Source organism: Hibiscus syriacus, unplaced genomic scaffold (genome assembly GCF_006381635.1).
Source record: "Hibiscus syriacus cultivar Baekdansim isolate YM2019G1 unplaced genomic scaffold, ASM638163v2 tig00111952_pilon, whole genome shotgun sequence".
Taxonomy (NCBI): domain Eukaryota; kingdom Viridiplantae; phylum Streptophyta; class Magnoliopsida; order Malvales; family Malvaceae; genus Hibiscus; species Hibiscus syriacus.
The window spans coordinates 1,022,374-1,032,303 of NW_024063220.1; the positions used below are offsets into that span (position 1 = coordinate 1,022,374).

General features: G+C 34.4%; 1 pseudogene; it reads right to left on the minus strand.

Moving 5' to 3' along the window:
* Positions 1 to 8,252: 8,252 nt before the first annotated feature.
* Positions 8,253 to 9,668, minus strand: LOC120173465 (annotated as a pseudogene).
* Between the last annotated feature and the right edge of the window lie 262 nt (positions 9,669 to 9,930).

Below are 9,930 nucleotides of genomic sequence, written 5' to 3' on the forward strand. Positions count from 1 at the left end.
AAAAACTGCTTCTATTTGTTTCGGGAAAAAGGGTTGAATCCCTTTTACATGTACTATTTTTTTCTTACAATGGATCCCCGTTGTTTTGGCGTTATCCCATGCTAATCGTTGATCATTTGATGAAATCCCATGTACCGCTACTATGCTCCCCTTTTTCTTCTATTAATTGCCTTCCCTCCTTTTCTTGTCTCTTTGAATCCCCTTTTATGCTTGCTTGTATTGGAGTGTGGGACTCGGATTTGGTAAATAAATCCACAAAAAATCTGAGATTTATATATTTAAAATTATCTTGAGGATGAATTAGGTTTGAGTGGGTTATGGTTGATTTTACTGCTATTTGACGTAAGGGATGACGTTGGTGGCCTTGTTGGTGACTCATCGGTGCACGACCAGAGCATGCGACGCCGACGGTGAACTGTTGCAGCGGTTGGTGTTATTGGCGGTGCTGGAACCATTTAGGGTTAAAACCCTAATTTGGTTTGTCTTAATAAGCTTGGGCCTGGTTCATGGGTTTTGGGTATGGGCTTTCTCTTGTATCTGGGTTTTTGAGAATAAGCCTGCAATTATTTGTAAAAATGTAATAATTAATAATAATAATAATAATAATAATAATAATATAATATATATTTTGATTCCAAAAAATGGGTGTCTATAGCTGCCCCTCTTTGCACATTCTTGTGTTAACAAGAATAGGGCAAAGATGAAAAAAGACAACCAGTTTTTGTCCGGTCCTTTAACGTTTGATTTGGATATCCTTTATCGTTAGATTGAACAAGTTCTTCTCATTATGAACTTCTTCTTTCTTGTTGGATGAGTTCCTCTCATTATGAACTCTTCATTGGAAATACTGATGTAAGGTTGAACAAGTTCTTCTAATTATGAACTCTTCACTGAAAATGTTGAGTCACCTCCTTTTGTGGTGGACTTGAAAGGAACAAGTTATTCTCATTATGAACTTTCTTCTTTAAGATGAGTTCTACTCATTATAAACTCTTCTAGAAATGTTAATTCCTCAAGTGAGGCGTCACTGATTCGAAATGCATTGAATCGAGTGGTAGGTCGAACAAGCTCTTCTCATTGTGAACTTCTTCTCCCTCTGTCGGATGAGTTATTCTCATTATGAACTCTTCATTGGAAATGCCAATTCCTCAAGCGAGGCATCACTAATTCGAAATGCCGTGAATCAAGTGATAGGTCGAACAAACTCTTCTCATTATGAACTTCTTCTCCCTCTTTCGGATGAGTTCTTCTCATTATGAACTCTCCATTGGAAATGTCAATTCCTCAAGCGAGGCGTCACTGATTCGAAATGCCGTGAATCGAGCAACGAAAATGTTGAAAGCATCTTGCCGAAGGTCTTATGGTGGCCTAAAGGACTTAAACAATCAAGAAACCCCCGAAGGCTCAGTTTCTTAAATCTCATTTGAAAACATCATGCACTGAAGGTCTTATGGATGGCCCGAAGGACTTAGAACTCAAGAAACCCCCGAAGGCTCTGTTTCATAGATCTCATTTGAAAACATCCTGCACTGAAGGTCTTATAGATGGCCCGAAGGACTTAAAAAATCAAAAAACCCCCGAAGGCTCAGTTTCTTAAATCTCATTTGAAAACATCCTGTACTGAAGGTCTTATGGATGGCCCGAAGGACTTAGAAATCAAGAAACCCCCGAAGGCTCAGTTTCTTAGATCTCATTTGAAAACATCCTGCACTGAAGGTCTTATGGGTGGCCCGAAGGGCTTAAAAATCAAGAAACCCCCGAAGGCTCAATTTCTTAATTGTCACCAAGGAACCCCTATATATCACGATAGTCCCTCAAGTGTTCATCAAGTTTGTCATCAAGGAACCCCTACATATCACGAAGGGCGTTATCCCTTGCTAATCGTTGATCCTTTGATGAAATCCCCTGTACCGCTGCTATGCTCCCCTTTTTCTTTTATTAATTACCTTCCCCCCTTTTCTTGTCTCTTTGAATCCCCTTTTATGCTTGCTTGTAATGGAGTGTGGGATTTGGATTTGGTAAATAAATCCACAAAAAATCTGAGATTTATGTATTTAAAATTATTTTGTGGATGAATTAGGTTTGAGTGGGTTGTGGTTGATTTTGCTGCTATTTGACGTAATGGATGACGCTGGTGGCATTGTTGGTGACTCATCGGTGCACGGCCAGAGCATGCGACGCCGACGGTGAACTGTTGCAGCGGTTGGTGTCATTGGCGGTGTTGGAACCATTTAGGGTTAAAACCCTAATTTGGTTTGTCTTCATAAGCTTGGGCCTGGTTCATGGGTTTCGGGTCTGGGCTTGTTCTTGTATATGGGCTTTTGAGAATAAGCCTGCAATAATTTGTAAAAATGTAATAATTAATAATAATAATAATAATAATAATAATAATAATAATAATAATATAATATATATTTTGATTCCAAAAAACGGGTGTCTACAGCTGCCCCTCTTTACACATTCTTGTGTTAACAAGAATAAGGCAAAGATGAAAAAGACAACCAATTTTTGTTCGGTCCTTTAACGTTTGATTTGGATATTCTTTATCGTTAGATTGAACAAGTTCTTCTCATTATGAACTTCTTCTTTCTTGTTGGATGAGTTCCTCTCATTATGAACTCTTCATTGGAAATACTGATGTAAGGTTGAACAAGTTCTTCTAATTATGAACTCTTCACTGAAAATGTTGAGTCACCTCCTTCTGTGGTGGACTTGAAAGGAACAAGTTATTCTCATTATGAACTTTCTTCTTTAAGATGAGTTCTACTCATTATGAACTCTTCTAGAAATGTTAATTCTTCAAGTAAGGCGTCACTAATTCGAAATGCATTGAATCGAATGATAGGTCGAACAAGCTCTTCTCATTATGAACTTCTTCTCCCTCTGTCGGATGAGTTATTCTCATTATGAACTCTTCATTGGAAATGCCAATTCCTCAAGCGAGGCGTCACTGATTCGAAATGCAGTGAATCAAGTGATAGGTCGAACAAGCTCTTCTCATTATGAACTTCTTCTCCCTCTTTCGGATGAGTTCTTCTCATTATGAACTCTCCATTGGAAATGTCAATTCCTCAAGCGAGGCGTCACTGATTCGAAATGCCGTGAATCGAGCAACGAAAATGTTGAAAGCATCTTGCCGAAGGTCTTATGGTGGCCTAAAGGACTTAAACAATCAAGAAACCCCCGAAGGCTCAGTTTCTTAAATCTCATTTGAAAACATCATGCACTGAAGGTCTTATGGATGGCCCGAAGGACTTAGAACTCAAGAAACCCCCGAAGGCTCAGTTTCTTAGATCTCATTTGATAACATCCTACACTGAAGGTCTTATGGATGGCCCGAAGGACTTAAAAAATCAAGAAACCCCCGAAGGCTCAGTTTCTTAAATCTCATTTGAAAACATCCTACACTGAAGGTCTTATGGATGGCCCGAAGGACTTAGAAATCAAGAAACCCCCGAAGGCTCAGTTTCTTAGATCTGATTTGAAAACATCCTGCACTGAAGGTCTTATGGATGGCCCGAAGGGCTTAAAAATCAAGAAACCCCGAAGGCTCAATTTCTTAATTGTCACCAAGGAACCCCTATATATCATGATAGCCCTCAAGTGTTCATCAAGTTTGTCATCAAGGAACCCCTACATATCACGAAGGGCATTATCCCTTCCTAATCGTTGATCCTTTGATGAAATCCCCTGTACAGCTGCTATGCTCCCCTTTTTCTTTTATTAATTGCCTTCCCCCCTTTTCTTGTCTCTTTGAATCCCCTTTTATGTTTGCTTGTAATGGAGTGTGGGACTTGGATTTGGTAAATAAATCCACAAAAAAATCTGATATTTATGTATTTAAAATTATTTTGTGGATGAATTAGGTTTGAGTGGGTTGTGGTTGATTTTGCTGCTATTTGACGTAATGGATTACGCTGGTGGCATTGTTGGTGACTCATCGGTGCACGGTCGGAGCATGTGGCGCCGACGATGAACTGTTGCAGTGGTTGGTGTCATTGGCGGCGTTGGAACCATTTAGGGTTAAAACCCTAATTTAGTTTGTCTTAATAAGCTTGGGCCTGGTTCATTGGTTTCGGGTCTGGGCTTGTTCTTGTATATGGGCTTTTGAGAATAAGCCTGCAACAATTTGTAAAAATGTAATAATTAATAATAATAATAATAATATAATAATAATAATAATAATAATATAATATATATTTTGATTCCAAAAAATGGGTGTCTACACATACCTTAAAGTCTAATTAGAAATAAGGTTTTGATATTTTTAAAGTAAACACACCAGATGTAGAAATATATTTTTCTTTCCGTATAAACTTCGAATTATTTGTATGATTTGCGACAATTGAATTTGCCTCTAAATTGTTAAAAATTAGACTGGTGTAAAATGAGCCGTTAGTATTGATTGAAAAAATAAAATAACTTAATCAAACGATAATTGTGTTGTGGTAATCGAATACCTTAGAAACAAATTTTTCAGATGTATATAATCGTTACAATGGACGAAAAACCCCTAAGGTTAACATGACTCTCCAAGAATTCGTACACCCAAAAATTGGAATGGACTTGTATGGCACTACTCTTCTCTCAACTCAAACAACACTAAGAAAAAAACAGTCTTTCAAAGCAAATATTTACTTATGGATGATATGAAAAGAGTAAAGGTCCCCACTATTTATAGGCTAAATAGTGAGGGTACTAAAATGTCATTTCCCAAAATATAATTTAAAGCTATTTAAAATAGAAATAAATGTTGGTTGTGCATAAAGGGTCAAGGACACGTATCCCATATTGGGAAGAGAAATGTCTTTGGAAAGGTATCTAAAGGGGAACTCTTTCCCCCTTTAGTGAATGTGGTGAAACAACTCTCTTGCACGTATGTGTGTCGTCATTGGTGTCCAGTTGAATTGATTTAGTTCGTAGTAGTGATTGTTGGTCATGTTCGTACACATTCTATTTTCTCATAGAAAGTATGGAAGATTTTTTTCAAATTATTTTTTGTAAAACTGAAATGAGTTTCTTTACCTGAATGAAATTTTCAAACTGGTAAATTAATTTGCTGAAATTATCTATAGTTAGCTGGTCAACTGAATAAAATCTGTTGTGAATTTGCCAACTATTGTAATAACTGTTAATTTTCTGGAAATTTGTTTGATGAATTTCCATGGTTGAACCTAGGCATCTTTGAGGCTAAATTCGAACTATAATTCTTGCAGACAGTAGAGTAATTGTTGATATTATCAGGTCAAAGAGTCTTAATTTTATTTGATACAATAGTTGTTTTAACAACTATTTTTCTGTTCGAGCCTAGACTATTTTGAGGTCATGTTCAACCAACTATAATAGATGAATTACAAAAATTGATTACCTGTTAATTTTGGAATTAAATCAGTGTTTATGACTGATTTAATTTGACTATTTTAACCCTATACTATATGCTATAAAAAGCTTATACTTTCAGTATTTCTTCACGAAAAAAAACTTTCTGATTTTTCTTTCCTAAGCTTTCTACTCTTTAAAATACTTTTTTAAAGTATCTCGTTTTATTCTCCGATGCTAAAAGAAGAGAAATACCACCGTCAATTCATTCCAATTTTTGGTTATACAATTATTCAGAGTTATCGTGTTAACCTCCGGGACGAATGCCTAATGCAACAATTTCATACATCGAGGCAAAATCATTTATAAGGCAGTGGTTTCATACCATGACACAGTTTATTTTTTGTTATTTACTTATTTATTTTTATTATCCAGTCAGTGCTAACTATTCGATTTTGCATTACATCTTACCAACAATAAATAGCATTTAAACTATGTAAGGATGACTTTAGGAAATTTCATAAATTTAAAAGAAAATCTTCTTTTAGGGAGATTTTCACAAGAACATATAATTAAAATAAAATTAGTTGGTGGATGAAATTTATAATTTACCTTATTACAATTAATAAATCTCTTATTTATCTCTCTCTTTGAATAATGAAAAACAAAATATGGACAATCGAGCTTTGTTTGTTTTATTTAAACCCAAATCCTTGCCAAAAATAAGAAGAGATAATATATATATGCGCTCACTCATCGAGAGTAATCATTTTTACAAAAGAAATTATAGCCTGGAATATATAAAGAGATTGTGTATGTTGAAATTTAAACTGTTACGAAAAAATTAATTTTACGAATCAATTATTTTAATAAGCTTTTTAGGTGTCTGGTAGAAATTATTATTATTATTTGAATGGTTTCTTAAAGCAAGCAGCTTTATGTATAGCGAAAGCAAACAAGAAAACATCAGGATCTCTTGCAATGCACTGCTCTCTTTGAGCTAGTGGCAAATATACAAACGAATTGAGACAATTTAAGCTAATAATATGAATATTGCTTTTCATGATGATAGCTAGAGATAATACTTAATCCCAAGTTTCAGCTCAGCAAAAGATAGGGGAATTAAAGGAGCTAGCAAAAGGATGTTTACATAAACCCTAATTTTCTAGGGTTTATTTAGGGGATGTTTGTTTGCCTCTTAATGAAATCATTCAACGCTAAATATTAACTCGTTCAACATTCAACGCGTTTGTTTCGCACCTCTAAATGATTCAGTGCTAATTGATTCAGCAAAACAGTGCTGACTGATTCAGCAAAACAGTGCTAAATAATTCAGCACATAAGTACATTCTGAATGATATAGAGTCATTATCAAACAACATGTCACATTTAGAGCTAATTCATACAGAGCTTCTGAATTATTTAGCATTTGAATCATTCAGCGCTTAATCATTCTGAAGTAAACAAATAATCCCTTAGTCTTTTTCTGAAGTGATCATCATTGTATATTATAAGCATTAGGGTTTGAAGATGTATACTGGTTTTCTTCACACATGTGAAAAACTAAATTCATAATGGCTGCTCCATCAACAGTTGATTGAAAACATTATTTTATACTATGGGGTGAGCATTAGGATTTTTTCTTAGCCATCTACTCCTCTTAGTTTGGACTCTTAAATTGATTCTCTTGTGTCATAATTATTATATTCACACTTTTATATTAGTGTTGATAGTGCTTATATTTCAAAAAAAAAAAAAAAATTCACCGATGATAGTGTTGTTTATTCGTGTCTTGTATTTTTCCTTTTTTTACATGTATCATATAAGAAGATCTAGATTTCAATCCCAAACCAGAAGAAAACTTATATTGCAGGTAGGAGCTGGCCACTAGACAAGCAAATTGCATACCACTGAAAATATATCTAGGGCTTTTGTTTAAGAGAAAGACAGATGTTTTTTCATGTCCAATATAATACTTGTCTAGTTATTGGTTTGGTCTTAGTTTTCATTTCATTGTCTAATGGAAAAAGCGTCTAATATTGACCATGAAGTGATATGTTTTATCAGCAACAATGCTAATAACTGCACAGTAAGTTAGGGGTGTTCAAAAATACTCAACCCATTGACTCGGCCTATTGACATATCAACTCGGATTTTAAAAAACCAGGTAACCTTTTTGAAAAAAATTTTACTTGATCGGGTTGAGTACCCAATCCGTGATATTTTCAGGGTAGTTGGGTCGGGTCTAGGTCAATTTTTTTTATAAGTACTCGACCTGGTCCAATAGTTTTAATATATATATATAGTTTAAATTATATTTTTATTTTAGATTCTTAATATTTTTACCTTCAAAATAAATTTAAATTCTTAAATTGTTTCTAGGTTTCTATAAGTTCTTAGAAAACTTTTATTAATTTGTTAATATGAGATTCGAAGAAAGAATCATTATCAATGTTAATATTTTTAATGTATTCCTTTGGAAATAAACTTTAATATATATATATATATATATATATATATATTTTAAATCACTAATTTTTGTGTATGGATTGTATATTATGAACTTTTAAACTTTATTTATTTCTTATGTGATTATTTTTAAAAAGATTAAATAAAAAATATATGAACTAGATACTCGTGACCTAAAAAATGCAGGTACCTATGTTTTAAAGGTACGGATCAGGTCACAGACCAAAAAACATATTACCCGAAAAATCGAGTACCCGGATTTGAACCCTCCTTAGTAAGTTCGTATATTGAAGGAAATTATTGCATAGGCATCCAAAGTTGTCAAGTTGTCACTGATGATCACTTTGGTTTTATCTTAATTGGGAAACCTTTAATCCCTACTTTAACTATAATTGGTTAACAACAGTTCAATGAAGTCACTAATTAACTATTGAACAATAGGACTAATTGGATTTAGTCATGACTTAGATCTTCATTTCCCTTGAAAACTAATGAACAAGAAGATCAAATTACATAAGATTCATTTTCAAATGAAAATATGAGCATTGGAGAGCATAAGGTGTAGTACATGCAATTCTAAGTGGTAGCAGTACTACTGATTTTACAGTGATAATATGAAGCTCTTGTGTTTCACTTGATTCAGAATTCTAACTACTGGAACCCAATGAGCTATTCTTGTGTTTCTTGCTCTTTTGGGGGCTTTGAATCCTGCAAAAATATAGGAAAAACAAGCAACAATGACAATTTCAAGTAGATATATACAAATTACATGGAAAGGTATATATATATATGTGTGTGTGTATATATAGGACCTCAGCATTTAGAAGTTGTCTGGTCATGTTGTGTTGTGCATAATGAAGACTGTCTAAGATGCCACTGCTAGGTTCCAACTGTGTTTACAAATGTATTGGAAACATCATTTACAAGCCAAAAGGAACTGCATCTATGACTAGAAAACAAGCATCTATGCACCTTGCTACTGTACTACGTTGAGAATCACAATAATTGATGTTTGCTCTTTGATCATATTCATCTAGCCCCATCTGTATAATATTAGGTGAAAAAAACATAAGTAATCAATCAAATTCAATTTCCCTTTTATTATTTTTACTGCTTATATTGCAACACTCCTATTCACCAATATGGTCAACATTGATATGCATGAAAAGCAGTCAAGATTAAGTTTGTGGGGCGAAACTAGCATCTAGGGTTAGTACACCAACAAGTAAATTAAGCACAAACTATGTTGTGATCATGGTGATGATAAAAAAAAAACACGCATACATACATACCTATATAATGGGTGACAGATAGAAAATCATGTCAAAGATGTACTCAATTAGTAAGAATATGTGCACCCACCATTATGTTGGGGTGGAAACCATTAGAAGCTGATGAAGATGATGAATATGAAAATGAAGATGATGAATATGAAAATGAAGAAGATGCCACCATAGATGAATAAGGTGCAGTTTGTTGCACTCTCATATCTTCCTGCATGTACCAAAGAAAAATATTTCCATTTTCCACTTCAAAGAATTCTTCCCACAACCAAACCCTGAATCTGATGTCTATAACCTAAAATTAGTTTGCTTAAACCTGGTTGAAAAGTGAAGGATGATAACCACAACCCAGTTGTTCATGCAATCTAACCTTCTCCAATTGAATAACACTAAGCCCTCTCTGGAGTGGCCTAGGCTTGTCCGAGTTACTCTTCTTGCCTTTCCTTGAAGACTATTCGAGCTAGGTTAAGTTAAGTTCACTTGAGTTGATTTACACATGGCATTAGTTTGTAAGTTTGGTTGTTGTGTAGAACTGACTAACTGGTTTCTGATGAAAGTCAGTTAAAAGTTATTTTCCTCGATAATTGCCCCATGCATCTATATAACTCGTGTATATTGTAACCTAAAGAATAGCAATAAACGTTGAGTTCTTTCTTTAATTTCCTGGTTTTCAAGGTGATATCTTTTGCTGGAGGTAGTGGGATCCTTTCTTTGGCTTCCGTTGCTTAGTTTTGTGGAGGTTCTTGCTGTTGATGATCTTCTGCAAATGGAGTCCATATCCAATGGTGTTAAAAGCTTTACAAACAAGGAGGTAAATATAGTTCTAGATGAAACCAACTTCTTGTTATGGAAGAAACAA